Source organism: Meles meles, chromosome X (assembly GCF_922984935.1).
Source record: "Meles meles chromosome X, mMelMel3.1 paternal haplotype, whole genome shotgun sequence".
NCBI lineage: Eukaryota > Metazoa > Chordata > Mammalia > Carnivora > Mustelidae > Meles > Meles meles.
Genome location: NC_060087.1, coordinates 60,529,165 through 60,551,132, shown reverse-complemented (window position 1 = coordinate 60,551,132; position 21,968 = coordinate 60,529,165). Strand labels below are relative to the sequence as shown.

At 40.9% G+C, this 21,968-nt stretch overlaps 1 pseudogene; it reads right to left on the bottom strand.

The window, feature by feature from the left end:
- Positions 1–17,177: 17,177 nt before the first annotated feature.
- Positions 17,178–17,685, bottom strand: LOC123934664 (annotated as a pseudogene).
- Positions 17,686–21,968: the final 4,283 nt, after the last annotated feature.

Below are 21,968 nucleotides of genomic sequence, written 5' to 3'. Positions count from 1 at the left end.
CTGGACATAATGCAGAGAAGGAGAAACTCACCCCAAAAGAAAGAACAGGAGGTAGTACTCACTGCCAGGGATTTAATCAATACAGATATAAGTAAGATGTCAGAAGAAGAATTCAAAACAATGATTATAAAGATATTAGGTGGGCTTGAAAAAGCATAGAAGACACTGGAGAATCCCTTATTGGAGTAATAAAAGAACCAAAATCTAATCGGGCCAAAATTTAAAATGCTATTACTAGATGCAGTCCAAACTAAAGGCTCTAACAGCTAGGATAAATGAGGCAAGAGAGTCAGTGATATAGAAGACCAAAAGTTGGAAAATAAGGAAGCTGAGAAAAACTACTGGATCACAAAGGGAGACTTTGAGAAATCAGCAATACCATAAAGCAAAAATACCCAAATAATAAAGGTCCTAGAAGATGAAGAGGGGGCAAGAAGGTTTATTTGAACAAATTACAGCTGAGAACTTCCCAAATATGGGGAAGAAAACAGACATTCAAGTCCAGGAGGCACAGAGAACCCCCCTCAAAATCAATAAAAATAGGTCAACAATTCAACATATGATAGTGAAGCTTGCAAATTTCAGAGCTAAAGAGAAAATCCTGAAAGAAGCTGGAACAAGAGATCCTTAACCTATAAGGGTAGAAACATAAGGCCTTTCACAGAGACCTGGCAGGCCAAAAAGGACTGGCATGATATATTCAATGTGCTAAATGGGAAAAACAAGCAGCTAAGAATACTTTTATCCAGCAACGTTGTCATTCAGAATACAAGGAGAGATAAAGGGGCGTCTGGATGGCTCAGTGGGTTAAGGCCTCTGCCTTTGGCTCGGGTCGTGATCCCAGGGTCCTGGGATGGACCCCCACATCGGGCTCTCTGCTCAGCATGGAGCCTGCTTCCTCTCCTCTCTCTCTGCCTGCCTCTCTGCTACTTGTGATCTCTGTCAAATAAATAAATAAAATCTTTTTTTAAAAAAAAGGAGAGATAAAGAGTTCCAGGACAAACAAAAACTAAAGGAATTCATGAGCACTAAATCAGATCTGCAAGAAATATTAAAGGAGATCCTTTGAGCAAAGAGAGAGCCCAAAAGTAACAAAGACCAGAAAGGAACAGAGACAATCTATGGAAACAGCAACTTTACAGGTAATACAATGGCACTAAATTCGTATCCTTCAATAATTGCTCTGAATGTAAATGGACTAAGTGATCTAATCAAAAGACACAGGGTATCAGAACAGATTAAAAAAAACAACAAGACCCATCAATATTCTGTCCACAAGAGACTCAATTTAGACTGAAAGCCACCGCTAGAGTGAAAGTGAAGGGGTGGAGAACAATTTGTCATGCTAACAGACATCAAAAGAAAGCTGAAGTAGCAATCCTTGTATCAGACAAACTAGATTTTAAACCAAAGACTATAATAAGAGATGAAGAAGGACACTATATCATAATAAAAGGTACACAAAGATCTAACTATTGTAAATACTTACGCCCCTAACTTGGGAACAGCCAATTACATAAACCAATTCATAGTAAAATTAAATTAAAGAAACACGTTGATAATAATGCAATAATAGTAGGGGACTTAACACCCCACTCACAGCAATGGACAGATCATCTAAGCAGAAGGTCAATAAGGAAATAATGGCTTTGAATGACACACTGGACCAGATGGACTTAACAGATACATCCTAAAACAACAGAATACACATTCTTCTCAAGTGCACATGGAACTTTCTCTAGAATAGATCACATACTGGGTCACAAATCAGGTCTCAGCTGGTACCAAAAGACTGAGATTATACCATGTATTTTCAGACCACAATGCTTTAAAACTTGAACTCAATCACAAGAGAAAATTTGGAAGGAACATAAATACATAGAGGAAAAAGAACATCCTACTAAGGAATGAATGGGCCAACCATGAAATTAAAGAAGAAATTTAAAAATACATGGAAGCAAGTGAAAATGAAAACATGACAGGGACACCTGGTTGGTTCAGTCAGTTAAGTGTCTGACTTCAGCTCAGGTCACAATCTCAGGGTCCTGGGATTGAGTCCTGCATTGGACTCCCTGCTCAGTGAGGAGTCTGCTTCTCCCTCTGCCTGCTGCTACTCCTGCTTGTGCTCTCTCTCTCGCTCACTCTCTCTGACAAATAAGTAAAAAAAAATGTATGTGTGTGTGTGTATATATATATATATATATATATATATATATATATACATATATATATATATATATGAAAAGAAAATGAAAACACGACTTTCAAAACCTTTGGAATGCAGCAAAGGCAGTTCTAAGATGGGTATATATAGCAAGAGAGGCCTTCCTCAAGAAAAAAGAAAAATCTCAAATATACAACCTAGGCACGGCTGGGTGGCTCAGTCAGTTAAGTGTCTGCCTTCGGCTCAGGTCATGATCCTAGGGTCCTGGGATCAAGTCCTGCATCAGGATCCTTACTCAGCAGGAGCCTGCTTCTCCCTCTGCCTGCAACTCCCTCTGCTTGTGCTCTCTCTCTCCCTGACAAATAAATAAACAAAATCTTTTGTTAAAAAGAAAGAAAAAAGTATACAACCTAACTCTTTACACCTAAAGGAGCTGGAAAAGGAACAACAAATAACGCCTCAAACCAGCAGTAGAAGAGAAATGATTAAGATTAGAACAGAAATCAATGATACAGAAATTTAAAAAAAAAAACAACAGTAGAACAGATCAATGAAACTAGGAGCTGGTTCTTTGAAAGAATTAATAAGATCTATAAACCCCTAGAAAGACTTATCAAGGGGCATCTGGGTGGCTCAGTGGGTTAAGCCTCTGCCTTTGGTTTGGGTCATGATCTTGGGGTCCTGGGATCGAGCCCCACATCGGGCTCTCTGCTCAGCAGGAAGCCTGCCCCCCCCCCGCCTGCCTCTCTACCTACTTGTGATCTCTGTCTGTAAAATAAATTTAAGAAAAAGAAAGACTTATCAAAATGAAAAGAGGGGCGCCTGGGTGGCTCAGTGGGTTAAGCCGCTGCCTTCGGCTCAGGTCATGATCTCAGGGTCCTGGGATCGAGTCCCGCATCGGGCTCTCTGCTCAGCAGGGAGCCTGCTTCCCTCTCTCTCTCTCTGCCTGCCTCTCTGTCTACTTGTGATCTCTCTCTGTCAAATAAATAAATAAAATCTTTGAAAAAAAATGAAAAGAGAAAGGACCCAAATAAAATCAGAAATGAAAGAGGAAAGATCACAACCATCTCTGAAGAAATAAAAACAATTATAGGGCAATATTATGAGCAATTATATACTGAAACATTAGGCAATGTGGAAGAAATTGATGTATTCCGAGAAACATAAACTACTCAAACTGAAACAGGAAGAAATAGAAAACCTGAATAGACCAATAACCAGCAAAGAAATTGAAGCAGTAATCAAAAATCTCCCCACAAACAAGAATCCAGGGCCAGACGGCTTCCCAGAAGAATTCTACCAAAGAATTAAAGAAGAATTGATAACTATTCTTCTGAAGCTGTTTCAAAAAAGAGAAATGGAAGGAAAACTTCCAAACTCATTCAGTGTGGCCAGCATTACCTTGATCCCAAACCCAGAAAAAGACCCCACTAAAGGGGTCTCCCACTAAAAAGGAGAATTACAGACCAATCTCCCTGATAAACATGGATGCAAAAATTCTCACCAAGATACTAGCCAATAGGATCCAACAGTACATTTAAAGGATTATTCATCATGACCAAGTGGGATTTATCCCTGTGCTGCAAGGGTACTTTAATATCCACAGATCAATCATTGTGATACACTACATCAATAAAAGAAAGGGCATAAACCATATGATCCTCTTAATAGATGCAAAAAAAATTTGACGATATACAGCATTCTTTTTGGATTAAAACTCTTCACATGGGTGCCTGGGTGGCTCAGTTGGTTAAGCGACTGCCTTCAGCTTCATGATCCCAGGGTCCTGGGATCAAGTCCCGCATCAGGCTCCCTGCTCCATGGGGAGTCTGCTCCCTCTGACCTTCTCCCCTCTCATGCTCTCTCTCACTGTCTTTCTCTCAAATAAATAAATAAAATCTTTTTAAAAAAACTCTTCACATAACTCAATATCATAAAAACCATATTCAAAAAACACGCAGCAAATATCATCCTCAATGGAGGAAAACTGAGCACTTTTCCCCTAAGGTCAGGAGAATGACAGGGATGTCCACTCTCACCACTGTTGTTCAACATAGTACTGGAAATCCTAGCCTCACCACTCAGACAACAAAAAGAAAAAAAAGACATCTAAATTGGCAAGGAAGAAATCAAACTTTCACTTTTCACAGACGATATGATACTCTATGTAGAAAACCTGTAAGACTCCACCCCAAAATCGCTAAAACTAATACAGGAATTCAGCAAAGTCACAGAATATAAAATGAATGCACAGAAATCAGTTGCATTTCTATACACTAACAATGAGGTAGAAGAAAGAAATCAAGGAATCAATCCCATTTACAATTGCACCAAAAACCATAAGATACCTAGGAATAAACCTAACCAAAGTAGTAAAGGATCTGTACTCTGAAAACTAAGAGCACTTGTGAAAGAAATTGAGGAAGACACAAAGAACGGAAAAACATTCATGCTCATGGATTGGAAGAACACATATTGTTAAAATGTCTATGCTATGCAAAGCAATCAACATATTCAATACAATCCTCATCAAAATTCCATCAACATTTTTCAAAGAACTAGAACAAACCTAAAATTTGTAAGGAACCAGAAAAGACCCTGAATAGCCAAAGGAATGTGAAAGAGAAAACCAAAACCGGAGGCATCACAACTCCAGACTTCGAGCTCTATTACAAAGCTGTGATCATCAAGACAGTATGGTACTGGCACAAAAACAGACCCACAGATCAATGGAACAAAATAGAGAAGCCAGAAATAGACCCTCAACTCTCTGGTCAACTAATCTTCGACAAAGCAGGGAAGAATATCCAGTGGAAAAAAGACAATCTCTTCAACAAATGGTGTTTCTTCATACAGAAGAATGAAATTGGATGACTTTCTTACACCAAACACAAAAATAAATTCAAAATGGATGAGAGACCTAAATGTGAGACAGGAATCCTTCAAATCCTAGAGGAGAACACAGGCAACAACTTCTTTGACCTCAGCCACAGCAACTCCTTGCTAGACACACCTACAGAGGCAAGGGAAACAAAAGCAAAAATGAACTATTGGGACTTCATCAAGATAAAAAGCTTTTGCACAACAAAGGAAACAGTCGACAAAACTAAAAGGCAACCTATGGAATGGGAGAAGATATTCGCAAATGACAGCAGATGAAGGGCATTACCCAAAATCTATAAAGAACTTTTCAAACTCAACACCCCCCAAAAAATCCAGTCAAGAAACAGGGAGAAGACACAAGTAGACATTTCTCCAAAGACATACAAACGGCCAACGGATGCATGAAAAAATGCTCAACATCACTTGGCATTAGGGAAATGCACATCAAAACCACAATGAGATACCACCCCACAGGGATTGAAATGGCTAAAATTAGCAACTCAGGAAACAATAGATGTTGGGGAGGATGCAGAGAAAGGGGAAGACTCTTACAGTGCTGATAGGAATGCAAACTGGTGCAACCACTCTGAAAACGGTGTGGAGGTTCCTCAAAAATTTAAAAAGAGAGTCCCCCTATGACCCAGCAATTGCACTACTAGGTATTTATCCAAAAGATACAAATATAGTGATTTGAAGGGGCACCTGCACCCCAATGTCTATAGCAATGTCCACAAAAACCAAACTATGGAAAGAGTCCATATGTCCATTGATAGATGAATGGATAAAGAAGAGGTGTATATATGTACAATGGAATATTACTCAGCCATCAAAAAGAATGAAATCTTACCATTTGTAACAATGTGGATGGAACTAGAGGGTATTACGCTAAGTGAAATAAGTCAATCAGAGAAAGACAGATACCATATGACTTCACTCATATATGGAATTTAAGAAACAAAACAGATGAACGTAGGAGAAAGGAAGGAAAAATAAAATAAGACAAAAACAGGGAGACAAATCATAACAGTCTCTTAACTATAAGGAACGAACTGTTGCTGGAAGGGAGACGGTGAGGGGATTGGGTAACTGGGTGATGGGCATTAAGGAGGGCACTTGATGTAATGATCACTGGGTGCTATATGCAAGTGATGAATCACTAAACTCGGCCTCTGAAACTAATATGCTATATGTTAATTAAATTGAATTTAAATTTAAAAAAATTTAAAAGATGGTACACTAAGAAAAAATAAATAAAATCTTCACATGGTTCTATTTTTATTGCCTAAAAAAAGTAAAAGAAAAAATACTTTCTCTGACACACAAAACCTGAGGGGGTTTGTTACAGCAAACCTACCTTTCAAGAAATGTTAAAAGTTCTTCAGAGAGAAAGAAAATCACATAGGCCAGAAACTCAGAGTTATATAAAGAAAGGTAGAAAATGACTAAGTGAAAGTAAAACAAAACTTTTCTTTCTTTTCATTGATCAACAGATAACAGTTTGTTCACAATGAGTAAGAGCAACAGTGTATTTGATTATACACACATCCACACATGTATATACTGACATATAAGGAAATGAATGACAGCAATGATACAAGAGACAGGAGGGAGGAATTAAGAATATTAATTAGTATTATGTACTTTCACTACCTATGAAACTGTATGGTGATATTTGAAAATGGACTTGGATTAGCTGTGAATGTATATTACAAACTCTAGGGCGACCACGAAAAAAATGTTTTGTTTTTTTTTTTAATATTTTATTGATTTGACAGACAGAAATCACAAGCAGGCAGAGAGGCAGGCAGAGAGAGAGGAGGAAGCAGGCTTCCTGCTGAGCAGAGAGCCCGATGCGGGGCTCGATCCCAGGACCCTGAGATCATGACCCGAGCCGAAGGCAGAGGCTTTAACCCACTGAGCCACCCAGGCGCCCCCGAAAAAAATGTTTTAAAGGAAGTATAATTTATATGCTAAATAAAGGAGAGAATATGGAGTCATATGGAATGCTCAAATAAAATCACAAAAGGTAGAAAAAGTGTGGAAGACCAAAACAGGAACAGAACAAGGACAAGAAAGAGAAAACAGTAACAGATAAGGTAGCTATTAATTCAACTACATCAATAATCACTTTAAATGTCAAAGGTCGGGGCACCTGGGTGGCTCAGCAGGTTGGGCCTCTGCCTTCGGCTCGGGTCATGGTCTCAGAGTCCTGGGATCTGGCCCGTGTCCGGCTCTCTGCTCCGCGGGAAGCCTGCTTCTGCCTGCCTCTCTGCCTACTTGTGATCTCTGTCTGTCAAATAAATAAAAATTTAAAAATAAAATAAAATAAATGCCAAAGATCTAAATACACAAATTAGAAGACAGAGTTTGTCAGAGTGGATCAGAAGGCAAGAATCAACTATGTAGTCTATAAGAAACTCACTTTAGGGACTCCTGGGTGGCTCAGTCTGTTAAGCACCTGCCTTCAGTTCAGATCATGACTCCTGGGTCCTGGGAATGAGACCCTCATTGGGCTCCTTGCTCAGTGGGGATCCTGCTTCTCCCTCTCCCTCTGCTGCTCCTCCTGCTTGTGTCCCCTCTCTCACTGTCGATCAAATAAATAAATAAAATCTTTAAAAATAAAAAAAGTCCTGCTTTAGTTTTGTCCCACCCAAACCAGCAAAGCTGAGACATACAGAGACGTAGGGATAGCTAGGAACAAGGTAGAAAAGCAGGGACCACCATAACAGCTGCACAGCAGGAGTGATCATGGTTCACAGTGACCTGCTTTGCAGAACAACCCAGCAGATTTGGCCACTGACAAAACCAAAAACAAGCACAGCCACCTCAATCTCCCACCCCCCACAGATTTTACCCAATTTTCCCCCCACAGGTGTTCCCATTCACTAGCACCAGAAGCCTGAACTTCTCCCTGCTCTCTCCCACCTCCAATCCCTACTGGAGTATGGAAACCACCCCAGCAGGCAGCCCAGTCCTCTGTGACTACACTAGTGCAAGATGCCAATCTGGAGTCCCACGGCTGACCCCCACCACTACGAGAGCATTGGAGACTAGCCCTTTAAGTTGTGCACTTGCACACCACTGACCTGATGCCCCTCGATGGCCTCCAGCGCCATGCACTCACTTGGAGTAAGACCAGACAGCCAAGGGAGAGCATACCAACAGCCAGGGCCTCCGCAGCTGCCAATGAGCCCACAGTGGGTCCCAGCCCTTGCTGCTTGCCCTGCGCCCCCCACCACCAGTGTATTTGCAACCAGCCCCTGCCACTGTACAGGCACATGCACTTGGCCCTGGTAGGCAGACTGCTGTCCTTGGCCACCAACGCTACCCACACTGGTCCCTAGCCACCAGGCTTGGGGGTACCACTGAGGACACCAAGAGCTCTTACAGCCGCTAGAGAGTGCCCCCAGTCCTTGCCAAGGACTGCACAGTGGATGCTATGAAAGTCAGTGGCAGGAGCTGAAGAGACATCACACCCACGTCATGTCTCCGAATGTGTCATCACATGCTCCCACACTTAGCACCCTGGACCTGGGATCACAGCGTGCTCCAGCATGCCCCCACCCACAGGTGAAAGACTTCCCTTACTGAAATCCACCCATAAAATCTGGAAGAGGTGATTACTTCTTGAAATGTGCAGATGCACATGTAACACGATGGGGATCGTGAAGAATCAGTCAAACATGACATCATCAAAGGAATCCGGTAAACGCCAGTAACTGCCCCCCCCAACCAAAAAATGGAGATCCAAGGATTTTCCGATAATGAATTCAAAAGAATTGCATTAAAATTGTTCACAGAGCTGCAAGAGAACACAGATAAATAATTTAACTACATCAGAAAACAATACAAGAACAAAATGAGAAGTTCAACAAAGAGATTTTTTTTTAAAAGAACTAAGAAGAAATTTGAGAGTGTTTTGTTACTGATTTCTAGTTTAATCCCACTGTGGTCTGAGAGCAGACATTACGTGATTTCTATTATTTTAAATGTGTTGAATTGCGTTTTAGGGCCCAGAATATGATCTGTCTTGGCAAATGTTCCCTGTGAGTTTGACAAGAATGTGTAATCTACTCTTGTTGGATGAAGTAGCCTGTAGACTACAATTATATCCAGTTGATGGGTGGTGCTGTTGAGTTCAACTATATCCTTACTAATGTTCTCCCTGCTGTATCTGTCCATTTCTGATAGAGAGATATTGAAGTCTAAACTATAATTGTGGATTCATCTATTTCTCATTGCAGTTCTATCAGATTTTGCCTCAAAAATTTTGGGCTTTTACATGCCCTCCAGTTTTATCCAGAAAAAATTGACATATAATATTGAATGAGGTCAAGGTGTACAATGTGTTGATTTGATACACTTCTATTATTGCAAAGTGTTTACCACTATAACATTAGCTAACATCTCCATCATGTCATGTAATTACCGTTCTTGGGTGGCAAGAACATTTAAAATCTATTCTCTTAACATGTTTCAGCTACATAATACAATATTAACTATAATCACCATGCTTAAATTAGATCCCCTGAACTTATTCTTCTCATAACTGGAAGTTTTTAACCTCTTGACCAACAGATACACACTTTAAGTATCTTACAGGTTTTTTTTTGTTTTTTTTTTAAATATTTTATTTATTTATTTGACAGAGAGAGAGATCACAAGCAGGTAGAGAGGCAGGCAGAGAGAGAGGGAGAAACAGGCTCCCCACCGAGCAGAGAGCCCGATGCGGGGCTCGATCCCAGGACCCTGAGATCATGACCTGAGCTGAAGGCAGAGGCTTAAACCGCTGAGCCACCCAGGCGCCCCAGTATCTTACAGTTTTGTTAATTATACCTCAATAAAGCTGGAAAAACTCAACAATAAAAAACATCCTAATTTAAAATGGACGAAAGACCTGAGCAGGCACCTTACTAAAGATATAAAGGGTCAGTAAGCATATGAAAACATGCTCAACAGCATATGTCATCAGGGAATTTGCAAATTAAAACAACTATGAGAAATCACAACACACCTATCAGAACCACCAAAAGGCAAACCACTGACAACACTAGATGCTGACAAAAATGTGGAGCAACGGTAACTCTCATTCACTGCTGGGGGGAAGGCAAAATGGTACAGCCAAACTGGGAGACCAGCTAAACATACTCTTACCTTAAGATCCAGCAATTATACTCTTTGGTATGTATCCAAATGAACTGAAAACTTATGTCCACACAAAAATCCGCACACAGCCATTTATAGCAACTTTATTCATATATGCCCAAACCTGCAAGCAATCAAGAGGTTCTTTAGTAGGTGAATGGATAACCGTGGTACACCCTGAAAATGGAATATTTTCAACACTAGAAAGAAATGAGCTATCAAGTCATAAAAAGACATGGAGCAGGGATGCCTGAGGGACTTGGTCGGTTAAACCTCTGCCTTCTGCTCAGGTCATGATCCCAGGGTCCTGGGATAAAGAACCGCATTGGACTTCCTGCTCAGCAGGGAGGCTGCATGTCCATCTCCTGCATCCCCCTGCTTGTGCTCTCTTTCTCTCTCTCTCTCTTTCTGTCAAGTAAAAAAAAAAAAAAGAAAGAAAAAAAAGAAAAAGACATGAAGGAAACTAATATGCATATTACTAAGTGAAAGAAGCCAATCAGATAAAGCTACATACTGTATGATTCCGCTGTAAAACTATGGAGAGAGTAAAAAAAAAAAAAAAAAAGACGTATTTCCAGGAATTAGGCAGTAGGGAAGGATGAGTAGACAGAGCACGAGAAGTTTTCAGGACAATGAAATTTTATGTATGATACTATAATGGTGGATACATGTTATTCCGCATATGTCAGAACCTGTAGAATGTACAACAAGAATGAATCCTGAAGTAAACTATGGACTTTGAGTGATAATCATGTGCTAACATAGCTTCATCAGTTTCAGCAAATAACCACCATGGTGCAAGCATGTCCAAAGAGAGAGACATTGTGCATGCCTATGGACAAGGAATATACGGGAACTCTATGTCTGATTTTAGCACATGAACCTAAAACCGCTCTAAAAATCATTATTTTTTAAATGGAAAGGGACTTGAGTAGACATTTTTCCAAAGAAGATATACAAATGGCCCAGAATATGAAAAAGATCCTCAACATCACTGATCATCAGGGAAATGCAAATCAAAACCTCACACCTGCTAGAATGGCTACTATCAAAAAGAAAACAAAACATACAATAACAAGTGTTGGCAAGGGTATGGAGAAATAGGAACCTTTGTGCACTGGTGGCAGGAATACAAAATGGTGCAGCGCTATGGAAGACAGTAGGGAGCATCCACAAAATATTAAAAACACAATTATCACATGAACCGGCAACCCCAGTTCTGGGGTTATATATCCAAAATAATTGAAAATGGGATCTTGAAGAGATATTTGCACACTCATGCTCATTGTGAAATTATTCATAATAATCAAAAGATGGATGTCTACCTCTAAATGTCCATCAGTGGGTGAATAATAAAGAAAATGTTGTCTGCATGTATGATGGAATATTAATCAGCACTTTAAAGAGAAGGAAATCCTGTCACATGCTATAATATGGGTAAACTTTGAGGTTGTTACAGTAAATGAAATAAACCAGTGAAAAGATAAATACCGCATAGTTCCACTTACATCGGGTATCGAAAGTAGCCAAATTCTTAGAAACAGAAAACTGAATCGTGGATTCTAAGGTCCAGGCAGAGGAAAGGAATTGTTTGATGGATATAGAGTTTCAGTTTTGCAAGATGAAAAAAGTTATAGAGATCTGTCGTACGACGGGATGCAAATAGTTAACACCACTCTACCATAAACCTAAAAATGGTTAACGTGGCAAATTTTATGTTTTTTTCTTACTGCAAAAAAAAATCTATCTAGAATAACAAGGCAAGGAAAAGAACCAAAAGGCATCCAAACTGGAAAGAGAGAAGTAAAATTATCTCTGTTTACAGAATCCGAAGGAATCTTGTCTGACAACTGCTTTCCATGTGGGCTACTGTGGGGTGGTGGTGACTGTGGGAGATATGGGACTCAAGCTGGTGACCAGGGACCAGAAAAGTGGGATGAGTGGGCGCAGCGGTGCTGGGAACCCCTTCCTGCGTGACCCTCTCCACCTTCTCTTTCCTCAGTTAAAGAGAGGAGGCCAGAGTCTGTGGAAATCTCCAAACTACATACACCATTAGAAAACCAAGAAAGTAAGTTTCTAGAAAGAAATAAGAACTTAAGAGAAAAATAAGTGGAGAAAAGTGCAAAACAATGCTTGTACTTTAGTGTTTTTTAAAAATAAAAGACAGTACAACACACAGGCTGGTAAAAACTTCTTCCTTTGTCCCACACTACTTCTCCCAAACATAGCCTCCTTTCTCTTGGAAGCCCAAAAATTCCCCTCCAAGACCAGGGAGTTCCTTCTCCTTGGTCCACTCCTCTTTGAAGTTCCCATTCCGAACTGGAGACCTCTAGGGTCTGTAGGGAGGGGGGAATACTGTCCCACTTTGGCAGGTGCTGTGGCACCTATAGCTGCCGCTGTCGCTGCTAGTGAGCTAGGTGGTAAGAGAATGGTGGTTGAGGCCCACTTTCCCCAGAGGAGATTAATTTTGCAGGGTTACCATGGAGACCACAGCAGTGGTGATGAGAAAATGGGCAATGGGGGAGAGGAGGTGTGACCATTCAGGGCCTCCCTCCCTCCCCCGTGCGGGGCTCGAGTGTCTCCAGGTCTGCCTGTCCAAGAAACCTTTAAGTCTCTTCTTTCCCAGATGCCCCATTTGTTTGGGTGGGTAGGGCAGTTCTGGGAAAAACCCTGGTGAAGCCTCCTTCAGTCACCTGGCAGCAGGAGGGGACAATGGGTATCTTCTCCACTCCTGCAGAAGAAGGCATGAGTCACAAGTGGGATGGAAAGAGACCTTCTGTTTCGGTGGGAGACCTTCGAATTGAGGTCATAGAAAATCCGGAGTTTAAGGCTTCTAGGTGAGCAAATAGAACAGATACGTCCCTACTCAGGACCTAACAGGCTGGCAGCACGCCACACCCGCTTTTCCTTCCACCCTGCCAAAGGGAAGGGCTCCATACTCCTCAGGGAGTCTCTCCTCCTGATCTCCCCACTCTAGGGTCAGGCCAGATGTACCATTGGGAAGTTTGGTTACATCCATCATAAAGGTTCAGTGTCCTCTAGGGAGTGGTCAGCTGATGAGAATCACTCACCACAAGCACTGGAGAATCACAGGTTTAGGTTAGTCAGCATGAACTTTGGAAACTTGGAGAGTCTGGTGGAGTTAAACCGGGCCATTATTCTCTACCTTATGGCTGACAGCAAAGAGTCAATGTAAGGAGCAGAGCCCCATTCAAAGTCCAGTAAACAGTGGGGGTTGGGGGGAGCCCCCTCTCATGAACCAGATCCAGGCATTGGTGGATGTAGAGTACACTATTCTTGGTGGAGTCTTTTCTTAGGGGAAATGGTACTCCAGTATCTACTTGGCAGATCGCGGTTAGATGACTGCTCAAGATTCAAAGAAAGAAGAGTGACGTGGGAAACGTTTACAATACTAGCTTAGCTATAGAAATGTGAGTTCGGGTTTTGGGGACAATGGTGCAGAGATGAGGCATGGTGACACAACGGGTCCTCAGGGCTGCCACCCCCATCAGGCCCTTTGTCCTATGACGAGCCACCACTTCCATCCCCAGCCAACTGTCCTGTCCAGAGGAGTAGGAGACATCCCCCAAGTTCCATAGCTGCAAGTTTTTCACTACTGAAGTAAATGATTGCTTCTTTGTTGTCTCTCTTCATTGTCCCAAGTTTGGCACTGGAAGTGGTCTCCATGGTGCCATGACATCAGGAAAGAGGGATAGAGATGTGTTCACAGAGAGAAAAGGTCTCCTTTGCCCGTGTCCAAACCCCCTTACCTGGCAGGCTATCTCCAGCCTCAGAGGACAGCCAGAAGCTGCCAATTTATTGAAGGAGTCAGTGGAGAATGGGAATTTTCTTGGTTCAGGATCTGGCTGTCAAATGACAGCATCTCTGAAATATCCCTTCCCTGGCTGTCCTGGACCTTTATTCCATCCTCCACCCCCAAGGGAGAAAACATGGACTGGCCAGAGTGGATGAAGAGCTTGAAAGACTCTTTGGCCTCAGTTCCTCATTGCAAGATGAAGGTGGTTATCTAAGTATGTGGTCCTGTCCCTTCCAAAGCATAAGCAGTCTCTACTGATACTTGTTCCCATCCCGCTTCTAAAGTCTAGAATCCACCCAAAGGTACTCACTTTCCCTGGCTCTATGACCTGGATTCAACTCATTTCTCTCATATAACCTGTTCCCTCATTTTCCTCTCTCCTTCCTCTTGAATCCCAGAAGGCTTATAGGGTGGGAATCCAAGGAACTTTCTCTTGGCTTTGTCCCCCTTTCTGTTGCTTTGCTCCAAAGCTAGAATGGGGCAGTCGACCCTCTTTTCTTTTTTTTTTTTTTAAGATTTTATTTATTTATTTGACGAAGAGAGATCACAAGTAGACAGAGAGGCAGGCAGAGAGAGAGAGAGGGAAGCAGGCTTGCTGCTGAGCAGAGAGCCCGATGCGGGACTTGATCCCCGGACCCTGAGATCATGACCTGAGCCGAAGGCAGCGGCTTAACCCACTGAGCCACCCAGGCGCCCCTCGACCCTCTTTTCTTCCAGCCCTCTGTCCCTTCACTCCATTTACTCTGACCTGAACAATTTTACTGCTTCCCTGTATTTAAACCTTTTAACCTCCATCTATCTCTTTGCCATCTCCCTTTTTCATCTCTCTCCTGCTCTGCCAGTGTGAAGACTGAGAGAGGCTTTCAGAATGCAAGTTCTGTTCAGATGAAATGGAAAGGCAGGACCAGTCGGTCAAACTCAGACCTGTTTGGTTCCTTTGGTGTGGTGCTCAGAGGTAGTTATTTCCAGAAGTTTGGAAGGGTACGATGGGTTGTATTGGGAAGCATGGTGAGTGTACCATTGAGTGCTCCTATCTACCTGTCTTGGTGGTACCTATGAACACACGTGCACATGGGAAATCATTTAAAAATCCAACACTGGCCCACAAAGAATTGAGCTTGTTGCTCATGGGAGGCAGGCAAAACTAGTATTATGTGTTATATTAGAAGAATATGAGTTTTCCTTTCCCAAAATGAGGAAGCTCCTTAATGCCTCCATAGGAGCTATTTTTTTAAGATTTTTAAAAATTTATTCAACACAGAGAGAGAGAGAGAGAGAGAGAGCAAGAGAGAGAACACAAGCAGGGGGAGTGGGAAAGGAGGAAGCAGGCTTCCCGCTGAGCAGAGAGCCTGACGCGGGGCTCGATCCCAGGACTCTGGGATGACTGAGCCACCCATGCACCCCAGGAACTACTTTTTTAAAAAGATTTTATTTATTTATTTATTTATTTATTTATTTGACAAAGAGAGTGAGAGAGCACACAAGCAGGGGAAGGAGCAGAGGAAGAGGGGAAAGCAGGCTTCCCGCTGAGCAAGGAGCCTGATACAGGGGCTCCATCTCAGGACCCTGAGATCATGACCTGAGCTGAAGGCAGATGTTTAACCAACTGAACCATCCAGGTGCACCCCCTCCTTTTTAAAAAAGATTTTATTTATTTGACAGACAGAGAGAGAAAGAGTGAATGAGAACTACTTTGAAAAGTTAATACAAACCTTTGAAAGAGAAAGGAATAAGGAAAGTAGATTTATATGCCCATATATGACTAGTGGAATCTTGTAGATGAGTACAATTTTTTTCAGCCTCTCTTCCTTGACAAAGGCTGCACTAGTTGTGAACAGAATGCAGTGAGGGGCTGAAGCCACATGTTTCAGTAGGGATTTTTAGTTACCATGGAAAAACAAGTCTCCCCACTACTGGAGTATGTATTGATCTCTAGAAGTCTGTACAGGCAGTGAAATATACACATATTTAATATTTATGTAGCTTCTCAGGAAAACCTATCTAATATCACTAGGTTATTCATTTGCCATGTTTTGAGAGGAATGGAAATACACGTTAGTTGTTATAAATTCGCGGGGAGAGAGACTCTGCAGGGTGAGAGAAAAGGAAGGTCAGGGTTCAAGCCATCCAAATTGCTAGCAAGAGGAGGAGACAGATCCAGGAGACGCACTGATACCTTTTGTCTTTTCCTTTCTCCCCCTGCTGACCAATCCAAACTGGGAAAATTCCAGATGTGTCACTGAATGCCACATCTTGGGCCACACCTTCTAGTGCCCAAACGTCTCCCCAGCTCCATCCAGGGCTGGACAGAAAGATGAATCCAACCATGTTCCAGGTGGTCTTTCCTTCCCACCCATAATTCTTCTTTTCCTTTTTCTAACAATCTTTTCCTCTCTCCTACACATGTGGTTTCCTCCCTTCTCTTTCTCTTGTTCCTTCTCTCTTCCCTTCCCCATTTGTTCACTTGCCTTAAAAAGAAAACCATTTGAGGGGCGCCTGGGTGGCTCAGTGGGTTAAGCCTCTGCCTTCGGCTCAGGTCATGATCCCAGGGTCCTGGGATCGAGCCCCGCATCGGGCTCTCTGCTCAGCAGGGAGCCTGCTTCCTCCTCTCTCTCTGCCTGCCTCTATGCCTACTTCTGATCTCTGTCTCCCAAATAAATAAATAAAATCTTTAAAAAAAAAAAGAAAAAAGAAAACCATTTGAAAGGGGCAGGGGTTTTTCCTTAGCTCTTTGCATTACCATTGCTGCCATTTTTCAAAGTGAACACCATGCCAGAGATTCCAAGGTCCTCAGTTTCCTCAAATATATATATTTACCCTTAAGTAAGATTAAACAAGTAGCTTCCCCAGGTAGAGGGAGACTTGCTGGAGTTAAGACTGGGGGTGGGTTGGGACAAGGGAAGGGTGAGTGATTCATCACTCAAAGTTGCTGCGATCAAAGATGTGACACTGAGCGGTGCCTGGGTGGCTCAGTTGGTTAAGAATCCGACTCTTGGTTTCAGCTCAGGTCATGATCTCAGGGTCTAAGGATCGAGCCCCACGCCAGGCTCTGTGCTCAGTTGGGAGTCTGCTTGTGGATTCTCTTTCTCTCTCTCTCCTTGCCCCCATCCCACTCGTGTGCTCTCTCTCTCTCTCTTTTTCAAATAAATAAATGAGTCAAAAAATAAGTTAATAAAAGATGTGACGAGGAAAGTCCCCATCGACAAACTCCATGCCTGGCAGCTTTACCCTGTGCTCGTCCACATACTGGCAGATGCCACATGTGTGGCCAAGGGAAGGGTTGTACTGCTTTCTTTTATAGAATCCTTTGTGGTCACCGCTGGGTAGGTACACAGCACAGGGCTCCATCTGCAAGAGGACATCTGTATGTCCACAGCAGGGACCCTACTAAGGTTCCTGTCTCATCTCAGGTTCAAGGGGCAGGGCGGGGGTCCGGAGGGGGACAGTGTTCTGAGCTCCCCACACAAACTTAAACTGGATCAGCTTCTTCCGCCAGTCTTTCATCACTACCTAGGCGTTCAGCTCAGAGATGCAAGTGTGTTTGGGCCAGTAGATCTTGGGGGAGTAGGTTCCCACTGCTGTCTCAGAAGGGGTTGGTAGCTCAAGCTCATGGGCGTCTCTCAGTCTTGGCTTGCTCTCTGTGGCTCTTTTCATTGAAGCAAATTTCTAATCCCATGACCTTGCAGCAGGGCATGCAGCAGCTTCCCCTGCCCTTCCAGGGAGGCAAGCGCAGCCCCCAAAGGCAGCACTCAGTACACATGACTACAGAATTGCCCTCCTCCAGGGTGCAATTCATGCAGCCACTACAGCCCAGGGGGCTGGGGAAAGGGGTGGGAGGGCACATGGAGGGGGCTTATTGATTGCCAGGGGAAATGGGAGATGTAGGTTAAGGGCATAAAGTTTCAGTTATGCAGGATGAATGAGTTCTGGAAATCTAATGTACAGCCTAGTAACTATATTTAATAATACTGGATTGCAGACAACACCGTTGGACCTAGAGGGCATTAGGATAAGTGAAATAAGTCAGACAGAGAAAGATATATACCATATGATCTCACTTACGTGGAATCTAAAAAAGAAAACAAATGAACAACAACAAAAACCCAGAAACAAACTCATAAATACAGAGAACTGGTGGTTGCCAGATGGAAGGGTGGGGGAAGGAGATAGGTGAAATTTGTGAAGGAGATTAGGGGGTACAAACTTTCTATAAAATAAGTAAGTCCTGGGGCGCCTGGGTGGCTCAGTTGCTAAGCGTCTGCCTTCGGCTTAGATCATGATCCCAGAGTCCTGGGATCAAGCCCCGCATCAGGCTCCCTGCACAGCAGGAAACCTGTTTCTTCCTCTCCCGCTCCCCCTGCCTCTGTTCCCTCTCTCATTGTGTCTGTCTCTGTCAAATAAATAAATAAAATCTTTTAAAAAAATAAGTAAGTCATGGGGATGAAAAGTACAGCATAGGAAATATAGTCAATAATAATGTAATAACTTTGTATGATGACAGATAATAACTACACATTGTGGCAAGCATTTCACAATGTATATTATGAAATGTATATTGTGTATCTGAAATTAATCTTGGTGTGTGGCAACGAACAGTTGTATGACAACTATACTTCAATTTTAAAAATAATAATACTGCATTATATACTTGAAATTTGCTAAAAATTTTTGTCTTAAGTGTTTTCGCCATAAAAAATACCTAACTATATGAGATGATGGAGATGTTAAATTGCATGATTGTGGTAATCATTTCACAATATACACATATATCAAAACATCACGTTGTACATCTTAAATATATACAATTTTTATTTATCAATTATACCTCAATAAAGCTGAAAAAAAAAGGTGCTGGAACAACTAGATATCCACATGCAAAAGAATGAAGTTGGGCCTCTACCTAATATCATACAGATAAATTAACTCAAAATAAATCAACAATCTAAGTGTAAGAGTTAAAACTATAAAAGTCTTAGAAGAAAATGTAGGGGTAAATATTCATGATCTTGGATTTGGCACTGGATTTTTAACTATGACACTAGAAGTACCGGAAAGAAAGAAAAAAATAGATAAATAGAACTTCATCAAAAGTAAAAACGTTAGTGCATCAAAGATATCAAGAAAATGAAAAGATAACCCAGAGAATGGGGAAAACATTGGCAAATCATATATTTGATAAAGGTCTAATATCCAAAATACACAAACAACTCTCACAACTCAGCAACAAACAATCTACTTTTTAAAATACACAAAGAATTTCAATAGTCATTTCTCCAAAAAAGATTCACAACTAGTAGAGCTCATGAAAAGATAGACAACACTCTTAGTCATTAGGAAAACACAAAACAACGAGATACTACTTTACGCCCACCACGATGGCTATGGCTGGTGGGAATGTAAGATTCAGCCACTGTGGAAAACATTTTGGCAGTTCCTCAAAAAACTAAACATATGGAGTTCCCATGTGACCCAGGAATTCCACTCCAAGTTATATACTGAGAGGAAATGAAACCAGGTATTCAAAGAAATACCGCATGTTAACACAATTTCGATAGCCAAAAGATGGAAACAACTCAGATGTCCATCAACGCTTGGATGGATAAACAAATTGTGGCACACACATCTGATGAAATATTATTCAGCCCTAAAAACGTATGAAGTAGGGGCACCTGGGTGGCTCAGTCTATTAAGTGTCTGCCTTCGGCTCAGGTCATGATCCCAGGGTACTGGGATTGAAGTCCTGCATCAGGCTCCCTGTTCAGCAGGGAGTCTGTTTCTTCTTCTGACTCTCCCCGTTCTCATGGTCTCTCTTTCTCTCTCTCTGTAATAAATAAATTAAATATTTATTTTAAAAATGTATGAAGTATTGACACACGCTAAAACATTAATGGATCTCAAAAACATTATGCTAAGTGAAAGAAGGCAGACACAAAGGTCACATAATGTGTGATCTGATTTTTGTGGCATTTCCAGAATAGATAAATCCATAGAGATAGAAAGTAAATTAGTGGGCCCCAGGACCTGCAGGGAGGCGGATGGGAAGTAATTTTCTAAGGGGTACAGATAGGTTTTGGGGGGGTGAAGAAAATATTTTCAAACTAGATAGAAGTGATACTTAACATGATATTGTGACAGTGCTGTGACTAAATTGTTCACTTTTAAGTGGTTAATATTATGTTAAATTTCATCTAAAAAGTAAGTTTAAAAAATTGGCAATACTTCTGTGGGTCTATTTCTGGAGTCTCTTATCTGTTCCACTGTTTTAGATTTACCCCTTCACTAATGACACTGCCTTAATTACTGTAGTATTACAGTAAGTCTCCAACTTTATTCTTTTTAAAACTGTTTTAATGACTTTAGTTCCTTTGACTTTTAGTATAAATTTTAGAATCATGTTGCCTTAACCCACAAAAAATCCTTCTGCCTCTTCAATTTTATTGTGTTAAATCTATAGACTTCAGGAAGAAGTTTGCTTGGGTGGCTCAGTCAGCTAGGTGTCCGACTCTTGATTTCAGCTCAGGTCATGATCTCAGGGTCATGAGATCAAGCCCACCTGGACATGGAACATACTTAAAGATTCTCTCCCTCTCCTTCTGCACCTCCACACACATGCGTGCTCTCTCTCTCTCTCTCATTAAAAAAAAATCAGGAAGAATTACTGTATTTATTGAGTGTCCAAATCCATGAATATTGTATATTTGTGTTTATTCCATTTAACAAGGTGTTCTTGGATTTCTTTAGTCACTGTTTTGTAGTTTCCAGAATATAGATCCAGTACATGTTTTATTATATTCATGCATAAGTATTTCATTTTGGGGAGCTATTATAAGTTACATTGGTTTTAACATTCTTGGTTTTCATTTATATATTTATTGTGTATATAAATAAAATTATTTTGACCTTCCTAGACTCATTTATTAGTTCTAGGAATTTTTTTGTAGATTCCCTGGGATTTCCTACATAGATATCATGTCATCTGTAAACATAAGCAGTTGTATTTCCTCTTTTCCTATCTGGATAGCTTTGTTTCTTTTTCTTGAGTTATTACACTAGGTAAGACTTCTATTATAATTTCAAATAGGAGTGGCAAGAGTAAACATCCTTGTCTTGTTCCTAAACTTCAGGGGGAAAACATTTTATTGTTTACCATTAAGTATGTTGTGAGCCATAGGATTTTTTGTGTGTGTGTGGATGTCTTTTATCAGCTTGAGGAAGTTCTGTTCTATTCTTAGTTTGCTGAGATTTTTTTTTTTATCTTGAGTGTATGTTAAATTTTGTCAAAAACTTTTTCCACATCAATTGGTATAATTATGTTTTTTCTTTTATAGACAATATAATGGATTTAATTAATTAATTTTAACTGCATTTCTGGAATAAACCTCACATGAACTATATATTTTTTTTCTTTTTGGACATTGCTAGATTCAATTTGCTAATTTTTAAATGGTTTTTGCATTTTTGTTCATGGAGTTAATCAGTCTGTATTCTCTTTCTTACTTGATTCTTTTTGTACTGTTAAAAAACAGTATCTTTGGTTTTGTTATCAAGGTAATGGTGGTCTCATAAAATCAGTTGAGAAGTGTTCCATTTTTGGGAAGAGATATTATAGAATTGGTGTTAATTGTTCTTGAAGTGCATAGTGGAATTTGTCAGTGAAACCACCTGGGCCTGGAATCTTTTTTTAGAAGGTAATTAATGATAGATTCAATTTCTTTCAAGAACTATTTAAGTTATCTATTGCATATTGGTTGAGTTTTGTTAATTTGTGGCTTTAAAAGGATTGGTTCATTTTGTCTAAGTTGTTAAATTTACATTGAATTGTTTGTTATATCATCTTTTCCCCTATTTGTCTGTACATTTTCTATATTGCAGAGATTTAGAAATATTCCAGTAAAGTGAATTTTTTATGATGTGCATTTTCTGTTATTTAGCATATAATAATAAATAAATAATAATAAT